This window comes from Triturus cristatus, chromosome 4_2, assembly GCF_964204655.1.
Source record: "Triturus cristatus chromosome 4_2, aTriCri1.1, whole genome shotgun sequence".
NCBI lineage: Eukaryota > Metazoa > Chordata > Amphibia > Caudata > Salamandridae > Triturus > Triturus cristatus.
The window spans coordinates 413,797,849-413,815,582 of NC_140586.1; the positions used below are offsets into that span (position 1 = coordinate 413,797,849).

The 17,734-nt window shown below is 41.8% G+C and overlaps 11 non-coding genes across 11 annotated transcripts; 3 read left to right on the forward strand and 8 right to left on the reverse strand.

The window, feature by feature from the left end:
* Positions 1–1,404: 1,404 nt before the first annotated feature.
* TRNAS-UGA (transfer RNA serine (anticodon UGA)) lies at positions 1,405–1,486 on the reverse strand. The gene has a single exon. It is a non-coding gene; the product is annotated as a tRNA-Ser (tRNA).
* Positions 1,487–3,534: 2,048 nt separating this feature from the next.
* Positions 3,535–3,616, reverse strand: TRNAS-UGA (transfer RNA serine (anticodon UGA)). Its single transcript has one exon. It is a non-coding gene; the product is annotated as a tRNA-Ser (tRNA).
* Positions 3,617–5,664: 2,048 nt separating this feature from the next.
* TRNAS-UGA (transfer RNA serine (anticodon UGA)) lies at positions 5,665–5,746 on the reverse strand. The gene has a single exon. It is a non-coding gene; the product is annotated as a tRNA-Ser (tRNA).
* Positions 5,747–7,169: 1,423 nt separating this feature from the next.
* On the forward strand, positions 7,170–7,243 carry TRNAT-AGU (transfer RNA threonine (anticodon AGU)). Its single transcript has one exon. It is a non-coding gene; the product is annotated as a tRNA-Thr (tRNA).
* Positions 7,244–7,794: 551 nt separating this feature from the next.
* On the reverse strand, positions 7,795–7,876 carry TRNAS-UGA (transfer RNA serine (anticodon UGA)). Its single transcript has one exon. It is a non-coding gene; the product is annotated as a tRNA-Ser (tRNA).
* Positions 7,877–9,293: 1,417 nt separating this feature from the next.
* On the forward strand, positions 9,294–9,367 carry TRNAT-AGU (transfer RNA threonine (anticodon AGU)). The gene has a single exon. It is a non-coding gene; the product is annotated as a tRNA-Thr (tRNA).
* Positions 9,368–9,918: 551 nt separating this feature from the next.
* TRNAS-UGA (transfer RNA serine (anticodon UGA)) lies at positions 9,919–10,000 on the reverse strand. The gene has a single exon. It is a non-coding gene; the product is annotated as a tRNA-Ser (tRNA).
* Positions 10,001–12,033: 2,033 nt separating this feature from the next.
* TRNAS-UGA (transfer RNA serine (anticodon UGA)) lies at positions 12,034–12,115 on the reverse strand. The gene has a single exon. It is a non-coding gene; the product is annotated as a tRNA-Ser (tRNA).
* A 1,423-nt stretch (positions 12,116–13,538) lies between these two features.
* On the forward strand, positions 13,539–13,612 carry TRNAT-AGU (transfer RNA threonine (anticodon AGU)). Its single transcript has one exon. It is a non-coding gene; the product is annotated as a tRNA-Thr (tRNA).
* Positions 13,613–14,163: 551 nt separating this feature from the next.
* Positions 14,164–14,245, reverse strand: TRNAS-UGA (transfer RNA serine (anticodon UGA)). Its single transcript has one exon. It is a non-coding gene; the product is annotated as a tRNA-Ser (tRNA).
* A 2,048-nt stretch (positions 14,246–16,293) lies between these two features.
* Positions 16,294–16,375, reverse strand: TRNAS-UGA (transfer RNA serine (anticodon UGA)). The gene has a single exon. It is a non-coding gene; the product is annotated as a tRNA-Ser (tRNA).
* Between the last annotated feature and the right edge of the window lie 1,359 nt (positions 16,376–17,734).

Here is a 17,734-nt window from a genome sequence, read left to right on the forward strand (position 1 = left end):
TTTCAATAGAACTCCTTTAGTATCACATTATGCTTTGGCCGGTTAGGTCAGTTGGTTAGAGCATGGTGCTAGTAACACCAAGGCTGTGAGTTCGATCTCCGTACGGGCAACACCTTTTCCATAAAGTAGAAAAGAAATCCATTAAAAAACAAGGCTATAAAAACACCATATAGGGTTGTTGTTTATTCTGGTAATTTACTGAGCTCTGGTGGCTGATGTTTGGACCAGGACCAGGGTGAGTATTGCTATAGCCATGTAAAGGGCACTGCGGTCTATCAGCCCTCCTTGCTGTGATACCCGCCTCTGCCAAGTTTTCTTGGGTCTCTCAAAGTGCACTTTGTGAAGCGCTGTTTGAACATGGACGCGTCACTTAGGTGACACTTTCTCTCCGTGAGTTGCGGTTCCTCTGCTTCTTGGTGGGATGTCCAGAGGCCACGAGAGGTGAAGGAAAGAGCACATGGGTAATGTAGGCATCAGGAATGATCTTGTGTATATTGGTGACCTTTAAATAATTGTAATCTGGTTTAGTTTAACGAATGCATTGAGCCCCTGGCCCATCAGTGTAAAACTTTAGAAAATAAATACAGATACGTACGTATAATGATATTAGTTTTTCATGACCCTCTTTGTAATATTTCCATCTTAATATCAGATTTTTCTTCTCCATTTTCTTTTCGGTAGCAGCTGAAAAATATCAAATCTTTCAAGACAGAAAAATATGCAGGGCCTCACAGTGACACCAGGACAGAAGGTACAGTGGTGAGTCGTGCAACAGAGTAGGTGCTGTGGCATAGTTGGTTAAAGCGCCTGTCTAGTAAACAGGAGATCCTGAGTTCGAATCTCAGCAGTACCTTTTGTTTTACACAACCTCATAGAAGAGGTACTGTTAGATAATAGACTCATTCTTTGTAAACCCAGTTGGTCCTATTATATTTAGGGCTCCCGGTTTTATGGTGTTTATTTTTTTGACATTTCCGTCTGTATCTATCCATATTTAATTTGTTGTCAACTTTATCTGTATTCATCCATATTTATTATGGGTTTGTTGAGAAAAATAAAGCTGAAACTGGTATATTTCCATATTTATTTAACCAATAAATATGCAGCCATGCTTTAATGTCTGCCAGGTGTTAGTGATATGAACAAATGCAGAAGATAAATCAATTCACTTATATGAGAGTATGCGCATTTCAGTATCAGTTTGGTTTTGTGAAGTGAAAAGATGTTTTTAAGCTGCACTGCCATCAAAGTACAACATGGGAAGCAGTAATGCAAGCTTCAAACGACAGGTGCAGCACACTTAGCACAAGAGCAGCAAAGACACAATTATGCGGATATGCAGATGGTTACGAACCACATAATTAGTTTCCACGTCAAAATGTAATGACATAATAAAAAGGAAAGCGTAGTCAGCAGGATTCGAAACTGCGCGGTGAGACACCAACGGATTTCAAGCCCATCGCCTTAACCACTCGGCCACGACTACACCTTTCAAGATGTGCACTCACTCATAAATAAGCTGTAATGTGGTCTATAGTATGGGTAAAAGATGTTAGTTAATGAAGGGAAGGCGCAGACAATATTGAGCACATAATCTTCTTTATAAGGTTATAAACTGTGTTCTCTGGAGAATCACAGAAGAAGGCGCAGCAAGGGTCCAGTTCTATGAAAGTGAAGGGAGGGGCAGGTATGAGAGATTGGGTAAGGAGTACAGAGAAAAAGGTACAGGAAGTGAAGGGTTAAGGATTGAGAGCCCAGTGAGTGACAGTGTGTGGTATGGATTAAGCTTGGGTGTGAGATGAACCTGCATAGCATTGAGCATGCGAGTGCTACCAAGCCTAGACCAGTACCTTTCTGGATGAGTGTGGCAGATGGGAGGGTCTGCGGATGATTCTTGCCTTCAATCCATCTTTTCTGGGGAGTGATGGTCGTGCAGCTCTTGTTATTGAAGCACGTTCAGTGCAGCTCATTAAATACTATCTGTGTTCTTTGGTGATGCTCCCCGGTGTGTGCGAATTGGTGCAGGATTATTGGAGCGCTTCAATGTCTTGGCCTGAAACTATGATGGGTCAGCAATGGCCTGTCTGTCTGTCTATTCAATGTCTCTGTGTACAGTCACTGCCTCTTCAGTTTCAATAGAACTCCTTTAGTATCACATTATGCTTTGGCCGGTTAGGTCAGTTGGTTAGAGCATGGTGCTAGTAACACCAAGGCTGTGAGTTCGATCTCCGTACGGGCAACACCTTTTCCATAAAGTAGAAAAGAAATCCATTAAAAAACAAGGCTATAAAAACACCATATAGGGTTGTTGTTTATTCTGGTAATTTACTGAGCTCTGGTGGCTGATGTTTGGACCAGGACCAGGGTGAGTATTGCTATAGCCATGTAAAGGGCACTGCGGTCTATCAGCCCTCCTTGCTGTGATACCCGCCTCTGCCAAGTTTTCTTGGGTCTCTCAAAGTGCACTTTGTGAAGCGCTGTTTGAACATGGACGCGTCACTTAGGTGACACTTTCTCTCCGTGAGTTGCGGTTCCTCTGCTTCTTGGTGGGATGTCCAGAGGCCACGAGAGGTGAAGGAAAGAGCACATGGGTAATGTAGGCATCAGGAATGATCTTGTGTATATTGGTGACCTTTAAATAATTGTAATCTGGTTTAGTTTAACGAATGCATTGAGCCCCTGGCCCATCAGTGTAAAACTTTAGAAAATAAATACAGATACGTACGTATAATGATATTAGTTTTTCATGACCCTCTTTGTAATATTTCCATCTTAATATCAGATTTTTCTTCTCCATTTTCTTTTCGGTAGCAGCTGAAAAATATCAAATCTTTCAAGACAGAAAAATATGCAGGGCCTCACAGTGACACCAGGACAGAAGGTACAGTGGTGAGTCGTGCAACAGAGTAGGTGCTGTGGCATAGTTGGTTAAAGCGCCTGTCTAGTAAACAGGAGATCCTGAGTTCGAATCTCAGCAGTACCTTTTGTTTTACACAACCTCATAGAAGAGGTACTGTTAGATAATAGACTCATTCTTTGTAAACCCAGTTGGTCCTATTATATTTAGGGCTCCCGGTTTTATGGTGTTTATTTTTTTGACATTTCCGTCTGTATCTATCCATATTTAATTTGTTGTCAACTTTATCTGTATTCATCCATATTTATTATGGGTTTGTTGAGAAAAATAAAGCTGAAACTGGTATATTTCCATATTTATTTAACCAATAAATATGCAGCCATGCTTTAATGTCTGCCAGGTGTTAGTGATATGAACAAATGCAGAAGATAAATCAATTCACTTATATGAGAGTATGCGCATTTCAGTATCAGTTTGGTTTTGTGAAGTGAAAAGATGTTTTTAAGCTGCACTGCCATCAAAGTACAACATGGGAAGCAGTAATGCAAGCTTCAAACGACAGGTGCAGCACACTTAGCACAAGAGCAGCAAAGACACAATTATGCGGATATGCAGATGGTTACGAACCACATAATTAGTTTCCACGTCAAAATGTAATGACATAATAAAAAGGAAAGCGTAGTCAGCAGGATTCGAAACTGCGCGGTGAGACACCAACGGATTTCAAGCCCATCGCCTTAACCACTCGGCCACGACTACACCTTTCAAGATGTGCACTCACTCATAAATAAGCTGTAATGTGGTCTATAGTATGGGTAAAAGATGTTAGTTAATGAAGGGAAGGCGCAGACAATATTGAGCACATAATCTTCTTTATAAGGTTATAAACTGTGTTCTCTGGAGAATCACAGAAGAAGGCGCAGCAAGGGTCCAGTTCTATGAAAGTGAAGGGAGGGGCAGGTATGAGAGATTGGGTAAGGAGTACAGAGAAAAAGGTACAGGAAGTGAAGGGTTAAGGATTGAGAGCCCAGTGAGTGACAGTGTGTGGTATGGATTAAGCTTGGGTGTGAGATGAACCTGCATAGCATTGAGCATGCGAGTGCTACCAAGCCTAGACCAGTACCTTTCTGGATGAGTGTGGCAGATGGGAGGGTCTGCGGATGATTCTTGCCTTCAATCCATCTTTTCTGGGGAGTGATGGTCGTGCAGCTCTTGTTATTGAAGCACGTTCAGTGCAGCTCATTAAATACTATCTGTGTTCTTTGGTGATGCTCCCCGGTGTGTGCGAATTGGTGCAGGATTATTGGAGCGCTTCAATGTCTTGGCCTGAAACTATGATGGGTCAGCAATGGCCTGTCTGTCTGTCTATTCAATGTCTCTGTGTACAGTCACTGCCTCTTCAGTTTCAATAGAACTCCTTTAGTATCACATTATGCTTTGGCCGGTTAGGTCAGTTGGTTAGAGCATGGTGCTAGTAACACCAAGGCTGTGAGTTCGATCTCCGTACGGGCAACACCTTTTCCATAAAGTAGAAAAGAAATCCATTAAAAAACAAGGCTATAAAAACACCATATAGGGTTGTTGTTTATTCTAGTAATTTACTGAGCTCTGGTGGCTGATGTTTGGACCAGGACCAGGGTGAGTATTGCTATAGCCATGTAAAGGGCACTGCGGGCTATCAGCCCTCCTTGCTGTGATACCCGCCTCTGCCAAGTTTTCTTGGGTCTCTCAAAGTGCACTTTGTGAAGCGCTGTTTGAACATGGACGCGTCACTTAGGTGACACTTTCTCTCCGTGAGTTGCGGTTCCTCTGTTTCTTGGTGGGATGTCCAGAGGCCACGAGAGGTGAAGGAAAGAGCACATGGGTAATGTAGGCATCAGGAATGATCTTGTGTATATTGGTGACCTTTAAATAATTGTAATCTGGTTTAGTTTAACGAATGCATTGAGCCCCTGGCCCATCAGTGTAAAACTTTAGAAAATAAATACAGATACGTACGTATAATGATATTCGTTTTTCATGACCCTCTTTGTAATATTTCCATCTTAATATCAGATTTTTCTTCTCCATTTTCTTTTCGGTAGCAGCTGAAAAATATCAAATCTTTCAAGACAGAAAAATATGCAGGGCCTCACAGTGACACCAGGACAGAAGGTACAGTGGTGAGTCGGGAAACAGAGTAGGTGCTGTGGCTTAGTTCGTTAAAGCGCCTGTCTAGTGAACAGGAGATCCTGAGTTCGAATCTCAGCAGTACCTTTTGTTTTACACAACCTCATAGAAGACGTACTGTTAGATAATAGACTCATTCTTTGTAAACCCAGTTGGTCCTATTATATTTAGGGCTCCCGGTTTTATGGTGTTTATTTTTTTGACATTTCCGTCTGTATTTATCCATATTTAATTTGTTGTCAACTTTATCTGTATTCATCCATATTTATTATGGGTTTTGTGAGAAAAATAAAGCTGAAACTGGTATATTTCCATATTTATTTAACCAATAAATATGCAGCCATGCTTTAATGTCTGCCAGGTGTTAGTGATATGAACAAATGCAGAAGATACATCAATTCACTTATATGAGAGTATGCGCATTTCAGTATCAGTTTGGTTTTGTGAAGTGAAAAGATGTTTTTAAGCTGCACTGCCATCAAAGTACAACATGGGAAGCAGTAATGCAAGCTTCAAACAACAGGTGCAGCACACTTAGCACAAGAGTAGCAAAGACACAATTATGCGGATATGCAGATGGTTACGAACCACATAATTAGTTTCCACGTCAAAATGTAATGACATAATAAAAAGGAAAGCGTAGTCGGCAGGATTCGAACCTGCGCGGGGAGACCCCAATGGATTTCAAGTCCATCACCTCAACCACTCGGCCACGACTACACCTTTCAAGATGTGCACTCACTCATAAATAAGCTGTAATGTGGTCTATAGTATGGGTAAAAGATGTTAGTTAATGAAGGGAAGGCGCAGACAATATTGAGCACATAATCTTCTTTATAAGGTTATAAACTGTGTTCTCTGGAGAATCACAGAAGAAGGCGCAGCAAGGGTCCAGTTCTATGAAAGTGAAGGGAGGGGCAGGTATGAGAGATTGGGTAAGGAGTACAGAGAAAAAGGTACAGGAAGTGAAGGGTTAAGGATTGAGAGCCCAGTGAGTGACAATGTGTGGTATGGATTAAGCTTGGGTGTGAGATGAACCTGCATAGCATTGAGCATGCGAGTGCTACCAAGCCTAGACCAGTACCTTTCTGGATGAGTGTGGCAGATGGGAGGGTCTGCGGATGATTCTTGCCTTCAATCCATCTTTTCTGGGGAGTGATGGTCGTGCAGCTCTTGTTATTGAAGCACGTTCAGTGCAGCTCATTAAATACTATCTGTGTTCTTTGGTGATGCTCCCCGGTGTGTGCGAATTGGTGCAGGATTATTGGAGCGCTTCAATGTCTTGGCCTGAAACTATGATGGGTCAGCAATGGCCTGTCTGTCTGTCTATTCAATGTCTCTGTGTACAGTCACTGCCTCTTCAGTTTCAATAGAACTCCTTTAGTATCACATTATGCTTTGGCCGGTAAGGTCAGTTGGTTAGAGCATGGTGCTAGTAACACCAAGGCTGTGAGTTCGATCTCCGTACGGGCAACACCTTTTCCATAAAGTAGAAAAGAAATCCATTAAAAAACAAGGCTATAAAAACACCATATAGGGTTGTTGTTTATTCTGGTAATTTACTGAGCTCTGGTGGCTGATGTTTGGACCAGGACCAGGGTGAGTATTGCTATAGCCATGTAAAGGGCACTGCGGGTTATCAGCCCTCCTTGCTGTGATATCCGCCTCTGCCAAGTTTTCTTGGGTCTCTCAAAGTGCACTTTGTGAAGCGCTGTTTGAACATGGACGTGTCACTTAGGTGACACTTTCTCTCCGTGAGTTGCGGTTCCTCTGCTTCTTGGTGGGATGTCCAGAGGCCACGAGAGGTGAAGGAAAGAGCACATGGGTAATGTAGGCATCAGGAATGATCTTGTGTATATTGGTGACCTTTAAATAATTGTAATCTGGTTTAGTTTAACGAATGCATTGAGCCCCTGGCCCATCAGTGTAAAACTTTAGAAAATAAATACAGATACGTATGTATAATGATATTAGTTTTTCATGACCCTCTTTGTAATATTTCCATCTTAATATCAGATTTTTCTTCTCCATTTTCTTTTCGGTAGCAGCTGAAAAATATCAAATCTTTCAAGACAGAAAAATATGCAGGGCCTCACAGTGACACCAGGACAGAAGGTACAGTGGTGAGTTGTGAAACAGAGTAGGTGCTGTGGCTTAGTTGGTTAAAGCGCCTGTCTAGTAAACAGGAGATCCTGAGTTCGAATCTCAGCAGTACCTTTTGTTTTACACAACCTCATAGAAGAGGTACTGTTAGATAATAGACTCATTCTTTGTAAACCCAGTTGGTCCTATTATATTTAGGGCTCCCGGTTTTATGGTGTTTATTTTTTTGACATTTCCGTCTGTATTTATCCATATTTAATTTGTTGTCAACTTTATCTGTATTCATCCATATTTATTATGGGTTTTGTGAGAAAAATAAAGCTGAAACTGGTATATTTCCATATTTATTTAACCAATAAATATGCAGCCATGCTTTAATGTCTGCCAGGTGTTAGTGATATGAACAAATGCAGAAGATAAATCAATTCACTTATATGAGAGTATGCGCATTTCAGTATCAGTTTGGTTTTGTGAAGTGAAAAGATGTTTTTAAGCTGCACTGCCATCAAAGTACAACAAGGGAAGCAGTAATCCAAGCTTCAAACAACAGGTGCAGCACACTTGGCACAAGAGTAGCAAAGACACAATTATGCGGATATGCAGATGTTTACGAACCACATAATTAGTTTCCACGTCAAAATGTAATGACATAATAAAAAGGAAAGCGTAGTCGGCAGGATTCGAACCTGCGCAGGGAGACCCCAATGGATTTCAAGTCCATCGCCTCAACCACTCGGCCACGACTACACCTTTCAAGATGTGCACTCACTCATAAATAAGCTGTAATGTGGTCTATAGTATTGGTAAAAGATGTTAGTTAATGAAGGGAAGGCGCAGACAATATTGAGCACATAATCTTCTTTATAAGGTTATAAACTGTGTTCTCTGGAGAATCACAGAAGAAGGCGCAGCAAGGGTCCAGTTCTATGAAAGTGAAGGGAGGGGCAGGTATGAGAGATTGGGTAAGGAGTAAAGAGAAAAAGGTACAGGAAGTGAAGGGTTAAGGATTGAGAGCCCAGTGAGTGACAGTGTGTGGTATGGATTAAGCTTGGGTGTGAGATGAACCTGCATAGCATTGAGCATGCGAGTGCTACCAAGCCGAGACCAGTACCTTTCTGGATGAGTGTGGCAGATGGGAGGGTCTGCGGATGATTCTTGCCTTCAATCCATCTTTTCTGGGGAGTGATGGTCGTGCAGCTCTTGTTATTGAAGCACGTTCAGTGCAGCTCATTAAATACTATCTGTGTTCTTTGGTGATGCTCCCCGGTGTGTGCGAATTGGTGCAGGATTATTGGAGCGCTTCAATGTCTTGGCCTGAAACTATGATGGGTCAGCAATGGCCTGTCTGTCTGTCTATTCAATGTCTCTGTGTACAGTCACTGCCTCTTCAGTTTCAATAGAACTCCTTTAGTATCACATTATGCTTTGGCCGGTTAGGTCAGTTGGTTAGAGCATGGTGCTAGTAATACCAAGGCTGTGAGTTCGATCTCCGTACGGGCAACACCTTTTCCATAAAGTAGAAAAGAAATCCATTAAAAAACAAGGCTATAAAAACACCATATAGGGTTGTTGTTTATTCTGGTAATTTACTGAGCTCTGGTGGCTGATGTTTGGACCAGGGTGAGTATTGCTATAGCCATGTAAAGGGCACTGCGGGCTATCAGCCCTCCTTGCTGTGATACCCGCCTCTGCCAAGTTTTCTTGGGTCTCTCAAAGTGCACTTTGTGAAGCGCTGTTTGAACATGGACGCGTCACTTAGGTGACACTTTCTCTCCGTGAGTTGCGGTTCCTCTGCTTCTTGGTGGGATGCCCAGAGGCCACGAGAGGTGAAGGAAAGAGCACATGGGTAATGTAGGCATCAGGAATGATCTTGTGTATATTGGTGACCTTTAAATAATTGTAATCTGGTTTAGTTTAACGAATGCATTGAGCCCCTGGCCCATCAGTGTAAAACTTTAGAAAATAAATACAGATACGTACGTATAATGATATTAGTTTTTCATGACCCTCTTTGTAATATTTCCATCTTAATATCAGATTTTTCTTCTCCATTTTCTTTTCGGTAGCAGCTGAAAAATATCAAATCTTTCAAGACAGAAAAATATGCAGGGCCTCACAGTGACACCAGGACAGAAGGTACAGCGGTGAGTCGTGAAACAGAGTAGGTGCTGTGGCTTAGTTGGTTAAAGCGCCTGTCTAGTAAACAGGAGATCCTGAGTTCGAATCTCAGCAGTACCTTTTGTTTTACACAACCTCATAGAAGAGGTACTGTTAGATAATAGACTCATTCTTTGTAAACCCAGTTGGTCCTATTATATTTAGGGCTCCCGGTTTTATGGTGTTTATTTTTTTGACATTTCCGTCTGTATCTATCCATATTTAATTTGTTGTCAACTTTATCTGTATTCATCCATATTTATTATGGGTTTTGTGAGAAAAATAAAGCTGAAACTGGTATATTTCCATATTTATTTAACCAATAAATATGCAGCCATGCTTTAATGTCTGCCAGGTGTTAGTGATATGAACAAATGCAGAAGATAAATCAATTCACTTATATGAGAGTATGCGCATTTCAGTATCAGTTTGGTTTTGTGAAGTGAAAAGATGTTTTTAAGCTGCACTGCCATCAAAGTACAACATGGGAAGCAGTAATGCAAGCTTCAAACAACAGGTGCAGCACACTTAGCACAAGAGCAGCAAAGACACAATTATGCGGATATGCAGATGGTTACGAACCACATAATTAGTTTCCACGTCAAAATGTAATGACATAATAAAAAGGAAAGCGTAGTCGGCAGGATTCGAAACTGCGCGGTGAGACACCAATGGATTTCAAGTCCATCGCCTTAACCACTCGGCCACGACTACACCTTTCAAGATTTGCACTCACTCATAAATAAGCTGTAATGTGGTCTATAGTATGGGTAAAAGATGTTAGTTAATGAAGGGAAGGCGCAGACAATATTGAGCACATAATCTTCTTTATAAGGTTATAAACTGTGTTCTCTGGAGAATCACAGAAGAAGGCGCAGCAAGGGTCCAGTTCTATGAAAGTGAAGGGAGGGGCAGGTATGAGAGATTGGGTAAGGAGTACAGAGAAAAAGGTACAGGAAGTGAAGGGTTAAGGATTGAGAGCCCAGTGAGTGACAGTGTGTGGTATGGATTAAGCTTGGGTGTGAGATGAACCTGCATAGCATTGAGCATGCGAGTGCTACCAAGCCTAGACCAGTACCTTTCTGGATGAGTGTGGCAGATGGGAGGGTCTGCGGATGATTCTTGCCTTCAAACCATCTTTTCTGGGGAGTGATGGTCGTGCAGCTCTTGTTATTGAAGCACGTTCAGTGCAGCTCATTAAATACTATCTGTGTTCTTTCGTGATGCTCCCCGGTGTGTGCGAATTGGTGCAGGATTATTGGAGCGCTTCAATGTCTTGGCCTGAAACTATGATGGGTCAGCAATGGCCTGTCTGTCTGTCTATTCAATGTCTCTGTGTACAGTCACTGCCTCTTCAGTTTCAATAGAACTCCTTTAGTATCACATTATGCTTTGGCCGATTAGGTCAGTTGGTTAGAGCATGGTGCTAGTAACACCAAGGCTGTGAGTTCGATCTCCGTACGGGCAACACCTTTTCCATAAAGTAGAAAAGAAATCCATTAAAAAACAAGGCTATAAAAACACCATATAGGGTTGTTGTTTATTCTGGTAATTTACTGAGCTCTGGTGGCTGATGTTTGGACCAGGACCAGGGTGAGTATTGCTATAGCCATGTAAAGGGCACTGCGGGCTATCAGCCCTCCTTGCTGTGATACCCGCCTCTGCCAAGTTTTCTTGGGTCTCTCAAAGTGCACTTTGTGAAGCGCTGTTTGAACATGGACGCGTCACTTAGGTGACACTTTCTCTCCGTGAGTTGCACTTCCTCTGCTTCTTGGTGGGATGTCCAGAGGCCACGAGAGGTGAAGGAAAGAGCACATGGGTAATGTAGGCATCAGGAATGATCTTGTGTATATTGGTGACCTTTAAATAATTGTAATCTGGTTTAGTTTAACGAATGCATTGAGCCCCTGGCCCATCAGTGTAAAACTTTAGAAAATAAATACAGATACGTACGTATAATGATATTAGTTTTTCATGACCCTCTTTGTAATATTTCCATCTTAATATCAGATTTTTCTTCTCCATTTTCTTTTCGGTAGCAGCTGAAAAATATCAAATCTTTCAAGACAGAAAAATATGCAGGGCCTCACAGTGACACCAGGACAGAAGGTACAGTGGTGAGTCGTGAAACAGAGTAGGTGCTGTGGCGCCTGTCTAGTAAACAGGAGATCCTGAGTTCGAATCTCAGCAGTACCTTTTGTTTTACACAACCTCATAGAAGAGGTACTGTTAGATAATAGACTCATTCTTTGTAAACCCAGTTGGTCCTATTATATTTAGGGCTCCCGGTTTTATGGTGTTTATTTTTTTGACATTTCCGTCTGTATTTATCCATATTTAATTTGTTGTCAACTTTATCTGTATTCATCCATATTTATTATGCGTTTTGTGAGAAAAATAAAGCTGAAACTGGTATATTTCCATATTTATTTAACCAATAAATATGCAGCCATGCTTTAATGTCTGCCAGGTGTTAGTGATATGAACAAATGCAGAAGATAAATCAATTCACTTATATGAGAGTATGCGCATTTCAGTATCAGTTTGGTTTTGTGAAGTGAAAAGATGTTTTTAAGCTGCACTGCCATCAAAGTACAACATGGGAAGCAGTAATCCAAGCTTCAAACAACAGGTGCAGCACACTTGGCACAAGAGTAGCAAAGACACAATTATGCGGATATGCAGATGTTTACGAACCACATAATTAGTTTCCACGTCAAAATGTAATGACATAATAAAAAGGAAAGCGTAGTCGGCAGGATTCGAACCTGCGCGGGGAGACCCCAATGGATTTCAAGTCCATCCCCTCAACCACTCGGCCACGACTACACCTTTCAAGATGTGCACTCACTCATAAATAAGCTGTAATGTGGTCTATAGTATTGGTAAAAGATGTTAGTTAATGAAGGGAAGGCGCAGACAATATTGAGCACATAATCTTCTTTATAAGGTTATAAACTGTGTTCTCTGGAGAATCACAGAAGAAGGCGCAGCAAGGGTCCAGTTCTATGAAAGTGAAGGGAGGGGCAGGTATGAGAGATTGGGTAAGGAGTAAAGAGAAAAAGGTACAGGAAGTGAAGGGTTAAGGATTGAGAGCCCAGTGAGTGACAGTGTGTGGTATGGATTAAGCTTGGGTGTGAGATGAACCTGCATAGCATTGAGCATGCGAGTGCTACCAAGCCGAGACCAGTACCTTTCTGGATGAGTGTGGCAGATGGGAGGGTCTGCGGATGATTCTTGCCTTCAATCCATCTTTTCTGGGGAGTGATGGTCGTGCAGCTCTTGTTATTGAAGCACGTTCAGTGCAGCTCATTAAATACTATCTGTGTTCTTTGGTGATGCTCCCCGGTGTGTGCGAATTGGTGCAGGATTATTGGAGCGCTTCAATGTCTTGGCCTGAAACTATGATGGGTCAGCAATGGCCTGTCTGTCTGTCTATTCAATGTCTCTGTGTACAGTCACTGCCTCTTCAGTTTCAATAGAACTCCTTTAGTATCACATTATGCTTTGGCCGGTTAGGTCAGTTGGTTAGAGCATGGTGCTAGTAACACCAAGGCTGTGAGTTCGATCTCCGTACGGGCAACACCTTTTCCATAAAGTAGAAAAGAAATCCATTAAAAAACAAGGCTATAAAAACACCATATAGGGTTGTTGTTTATTCTGGTAATTTACTGAGCTCTGGTGGCTGATGTTTGGACCAGGACCAGGGTGAGTATTGCTATAGCCATGTAAAGGGCACTGCGGGCTATCAGCCCTCCTTGCTGTGATACCCGCCTCTGCCAAGTTTTCTTGGGTCTCTCAAAGTGCACTTTTTGAAGCGCTGTTTGAACATGGACGCGTCACTTAGGTGACACTTTCTCTCCGTGAGTTGCGGTTCCTCTGCTTCTTGGTGGGATGTCCAGAGGCCACGAGAGGTGAAGGAAAGAGCACATGGGTAATGTAGGCATCAGGAATGATCTTGTGTATATTGGTGACCTTTAAATAATTGTAATCTGGTTTAGTTTAACAAATGCATTGAGCCCCTGGCCCATCAGTGTAAAGCTTTAGAAAATAAATACAGATACGTACGTATAATGATATTAGTTTTTCATGACCCTCTTTGTAATATTTCCATCTTAATATCAGATTTTTCTTCTCCATTTTCTTTTCGGTAGCAGCTGAAAAATATCAAATCTTTCAAGACAGAAAAATATGCAGGGCCTCACAGTGACACCAGGACAGAAGGTACAGCGGTGAGTCGTGAAACAGAGTAGGTGCTGTGGCTTAGTTGGTTAAAGCGCCTGTCTAGTAAACAGGAGATCCTGAGTTCGAATCTCAGCAGTACCTTTTGTTTTACACAACCTCATAGAAGAGGTACTGTTAGATAATAGACTCATTCTTTGTAAACCCAGTTGGTCCTATTATATTTAGGGCTCCCGGTTTTATGGTGTTTATTTTTTTGACATTTCCGTCTGTACCTATCCATATTTAATTTGTTGTCAACTTTATCTGTATTCATCCATATTTATTATGGGTTTTGTGAGAAAAATAAAGCTGAAACTGGTATATTTCCATATTTATTTAACCAATAAATATGCAGCCATGCTTTAATGTCTGCCAGGTGTTAGTGATATGAACAAATGCAGAAGATAAATCAATTCACTTATATGAGAGTATGCGCATTTCAGTATCAGTTTGGTTTTGTGAAGTGAAAAGATGTTTTTAAGCTGCACTGCCATCAAAGTACAACATGGGAAGCAGTAATGCAAGCTTCAAACAACAGGTGCAGCACACTTAGCACAAGAGCAGCAAAGACACAATTATGCGGATATGCAGATGGTTACGAACCACATAATTAGTTTCCACGTCAAAATGTAATGACATAATAAAAAGGAAAGCGTAGTCGGCAGGATTCGAAACTGCGCGGTGAGACACCAATGGATTTCAAGTCCATCGCCTTAACCACTCGGCCACGACTACACCTTTGAAGATTTGCACTCACTCATAAATAAGCTGTAATGTGGTCTATAGTATGGGTAAAAGATGTTAGTTAATGAAGGGAAGGCGCAGACAATATTGAGCACATAATCTTCTTTATAAGGTTATAAACTGTGTTCTCTGGAGAATCACAGAAGAAGGCGCAGCAAGGGTCCAGTTCTATGAAAGTGAAGGGAGGGGCAGGTATGAGAGATTGGGTAAGGAGTACAGAGAAAAAGGTACAGGAAGTGAAGGGTTAAGGATTGAGAGCCCAGTGAGTGACAGTGTGTGGTATGGATTAAGCTTGGGTGTGAGATGAACCTGCATAGCATTGAGCATGCGAGTGCTACCAAGCCTAGACCAGTACCTTTCTGGATGAGTGTGGCAGATGGGAGGGTCTGAGGATGATTCTTGCCTTCAATCCATCTTTTCTGGGGAGTGATGGTCGTGCAGCTCTTGTTATTGAAGCACGTTCAGTGCAGCTCATTAAATACTATCTGTGTTCTTTGGTGATGCTCCCCGGTGTGTGCGAATTGGTGCAGGATTATTGGAGCGCTTCAATGTCTTGGCCTGAAACTATGATGGGTCAGCAATGGCCTGTCTGTCTGTCTATTCAATGTCTCTGTGTACAGTCACTGCCTCTTCAGTTTCAATAGAACTCCTTTAGTATCACATTATGCTTTGGCCGATTAGGTCAGTTGGTTAGAGCATGGTGCTAGTAACACCAAGGCTGTGAGTTCGATCTCCGTACGGGCAACACCTTTTCCATAAAGTAGAAAAGAAATCCATTAAAAAACAAGGCTATAAAAACACCATATAGGGTTGTTGTTTATTCTGGTAATTTACTGAGCTCTGGTGGCTGATGTTTGGACCAGGACCAGGGTGAGTATTGCTATAGCCATGTAAAGGGCACTGCGGGCTATCAGCCCTCCTTGCTGTGATACCCGCCTCTGCCAAGTTTTCTTGGGTCTCTCAAAGTGCACTTTGTGAAGCGCTGTTTGAACATGGACGCGTCACTTAGGTGACACTTTCTCTCCGTGAGTTGCACTTCCTCTGCTTCTTGGTGGGATGTCCAGAGGCCACGAGAGGTGAAGGAAAGAGCACATGGGTAATGTAGGCATCAGGAATGATCTTGTGTATATTGGTGACCTTTAAATAATTGTAATCTGGTTTAGTTTAACGAATGCATTGAGCCCCTGGCCCATCAGTGTAAAACTTTAGAAAATAAATACAGATACGTACGTATAATGATATTAGTTTTTCATGACCCTCTTTGTAATATTTCCATCTTAATATCAGATTTTTCTTCTCCATTTTCTTTTCGGTAGCAGCTGAAAAATATCAAATCTTTCAAGACAGAAAAATATGCAGGGCCTCACAGTGACACCAGGACAGAAGGTACAGTGGTGAGTCGTGAAACAGAGTAGGTGCTGTGGCTTAGTTTGTTAAAGCACCTGTCTAGTAAACAGGAGATCCTGAGTTCGAATCTCAGCAGTACCTTTTGTTTTACACAACCTCATAGAAGAGGTACTGTTAGATAATAGACTCATTCTTTGTAAACCCAGTTGGTCCTATTATATTTAGGGCTCCCGGTTTTATGGTGTTTATTTTTTTGACATTTCCGTCTGTATTTATCCATATTTAATTTCTTGTCAACTTTATCTGTATTCATCCATATTTATTATGGGTTTTGTGAGAAAAATAAAGCTGAAACTGGTATATTTCCATATTTATTTAACCAATAAATATGCAGCCATGCTTTAATGTCTGCCAGGTGTTAGTGATATGAACAAATGCAGAAGATACATCAATTCACTTATATGAGAGTATGCGCATATCAGTATCAGTTTGGTTTCGTGAAGTGAAAAGATGTTTTTAAGCTGCACTGCCATCAAAGTACAACATGGGAAGCAGTAATGCAAGCTTCAAACAACAGGTGCAGCACACTTAGCACAAGAGTAGCAAAGACACAATTATGCGGATATGCAGATGGTTACGAACCACATAATTAGTTTCCACGTCAAAATGTAATGACATAATAAAAAGGAAAGCGTAGTCGGCAGGATTCGAACCTGCGCAGGGAGACCCCAATGGATTTCAAGTCCATCGCCTTAACCACTCGGCCACGACTACACTTTTCAAGATGTGCACTCACTCATAAATAAGCTGTAAATTGGTCTATAGTATGGGTAAAAGATGTTAGGTAATGAAGGGAAGGCGCAGACTATATTGAGCACATAATCTTCTTTATAAGGTTATAAACTGTGTTCTCTGGAGAATCACAGAAGAAGGCGCAGCAAGGGTCCAGCTCTATGAAAGTGAAGGGAGGGGCAGGTATGAGAGATTGGGTAAGGAGTACAGAGAAAAAGGTACAGGAAGTGAAGGGTTAAGGATTGAGAGCCCAGTGAGTGACAGTGTGTGGTATGGATTAAGCTCGGGTGTGAGATGAACCTGCATAGCATTGAGCATGCGAGTGCTACCAAGCCGAGACCAGTACCTTTCTGGATGAGTGTGGCAGATGGGAGGGTCTGCGGATGATTCTTGCCTTCAATCCATCTTTTCTGGGGAGTGATGGTCGTGCAGCTCTTGTTATTGAAGAACGTTCAGTGCAGCTCATTAAATACTATCTGTGTTCTTTGGTGATGATCCCCGGTGTGTGCGAATTGGTGCAGGATTATTGGAGCGCTTCAATGTCTTGGCCTGAAACTATGATGGGTCAGCAATGGCCTGTCTGTCTGTCTATTCAATGTCTCTGTGTACAGTCACTGCCTCTTCAGTTTCAATAGAACTCCTTTAGTATCACATTATGCTTTGGCCGGTTAGGTCAGTTGGTTAGAGCATGGTGCTAGTAACACCAAGGCTGTGAGTTCGATCTCCGTACGGGCAACACCTTTTCCATAAAGTAGAAAAGAAATCCATTAAAAAACAAGGCTATAAAAACACCATATAGGGTTGTTGTTTATTCTGGTAATTTACTGAGCTCTGGTGGCTGATGTTTGGACCAGGACCAGGGTGAGTATTGCTATAGCCATGTAAAGGGCACTGCGGGTTATCAGCCCTCCTTGCTGTGATATCCGCCTCTGCCAAGTTTTCTTGGGTCTCTCAAAGTGCACTTTGTGAAGCGCTGTTTGAACATGGACGTGTCACTTAGGTGACACTTTCTCTCCGTGAGTTGCGGTTCCTCTGCTTCTTGGTGGGATGTCCAGAGGCCACGAGAGGTGAAGGAAAGAGCACATGGGTAATGTAGGCATCAGGAATGATCTTGTGTATATTGGTGACCTTTAAATAATTGTAATCTGGTTTAGTTTACCGAATGCATTGAGCCCCTGGCCCATCAGTGTAAAACTTTAGAAATAAATACAGATACGTACGTATAATGATATTAGTTTTTCATGACCCTCTTTGTAATATTTCCATCTTAATATCAGATTTTTCTTCTCCATTTTCTTTTCGGTAGCAGCTGAAAAATATCAAATCTTTCAAGACAGAAAA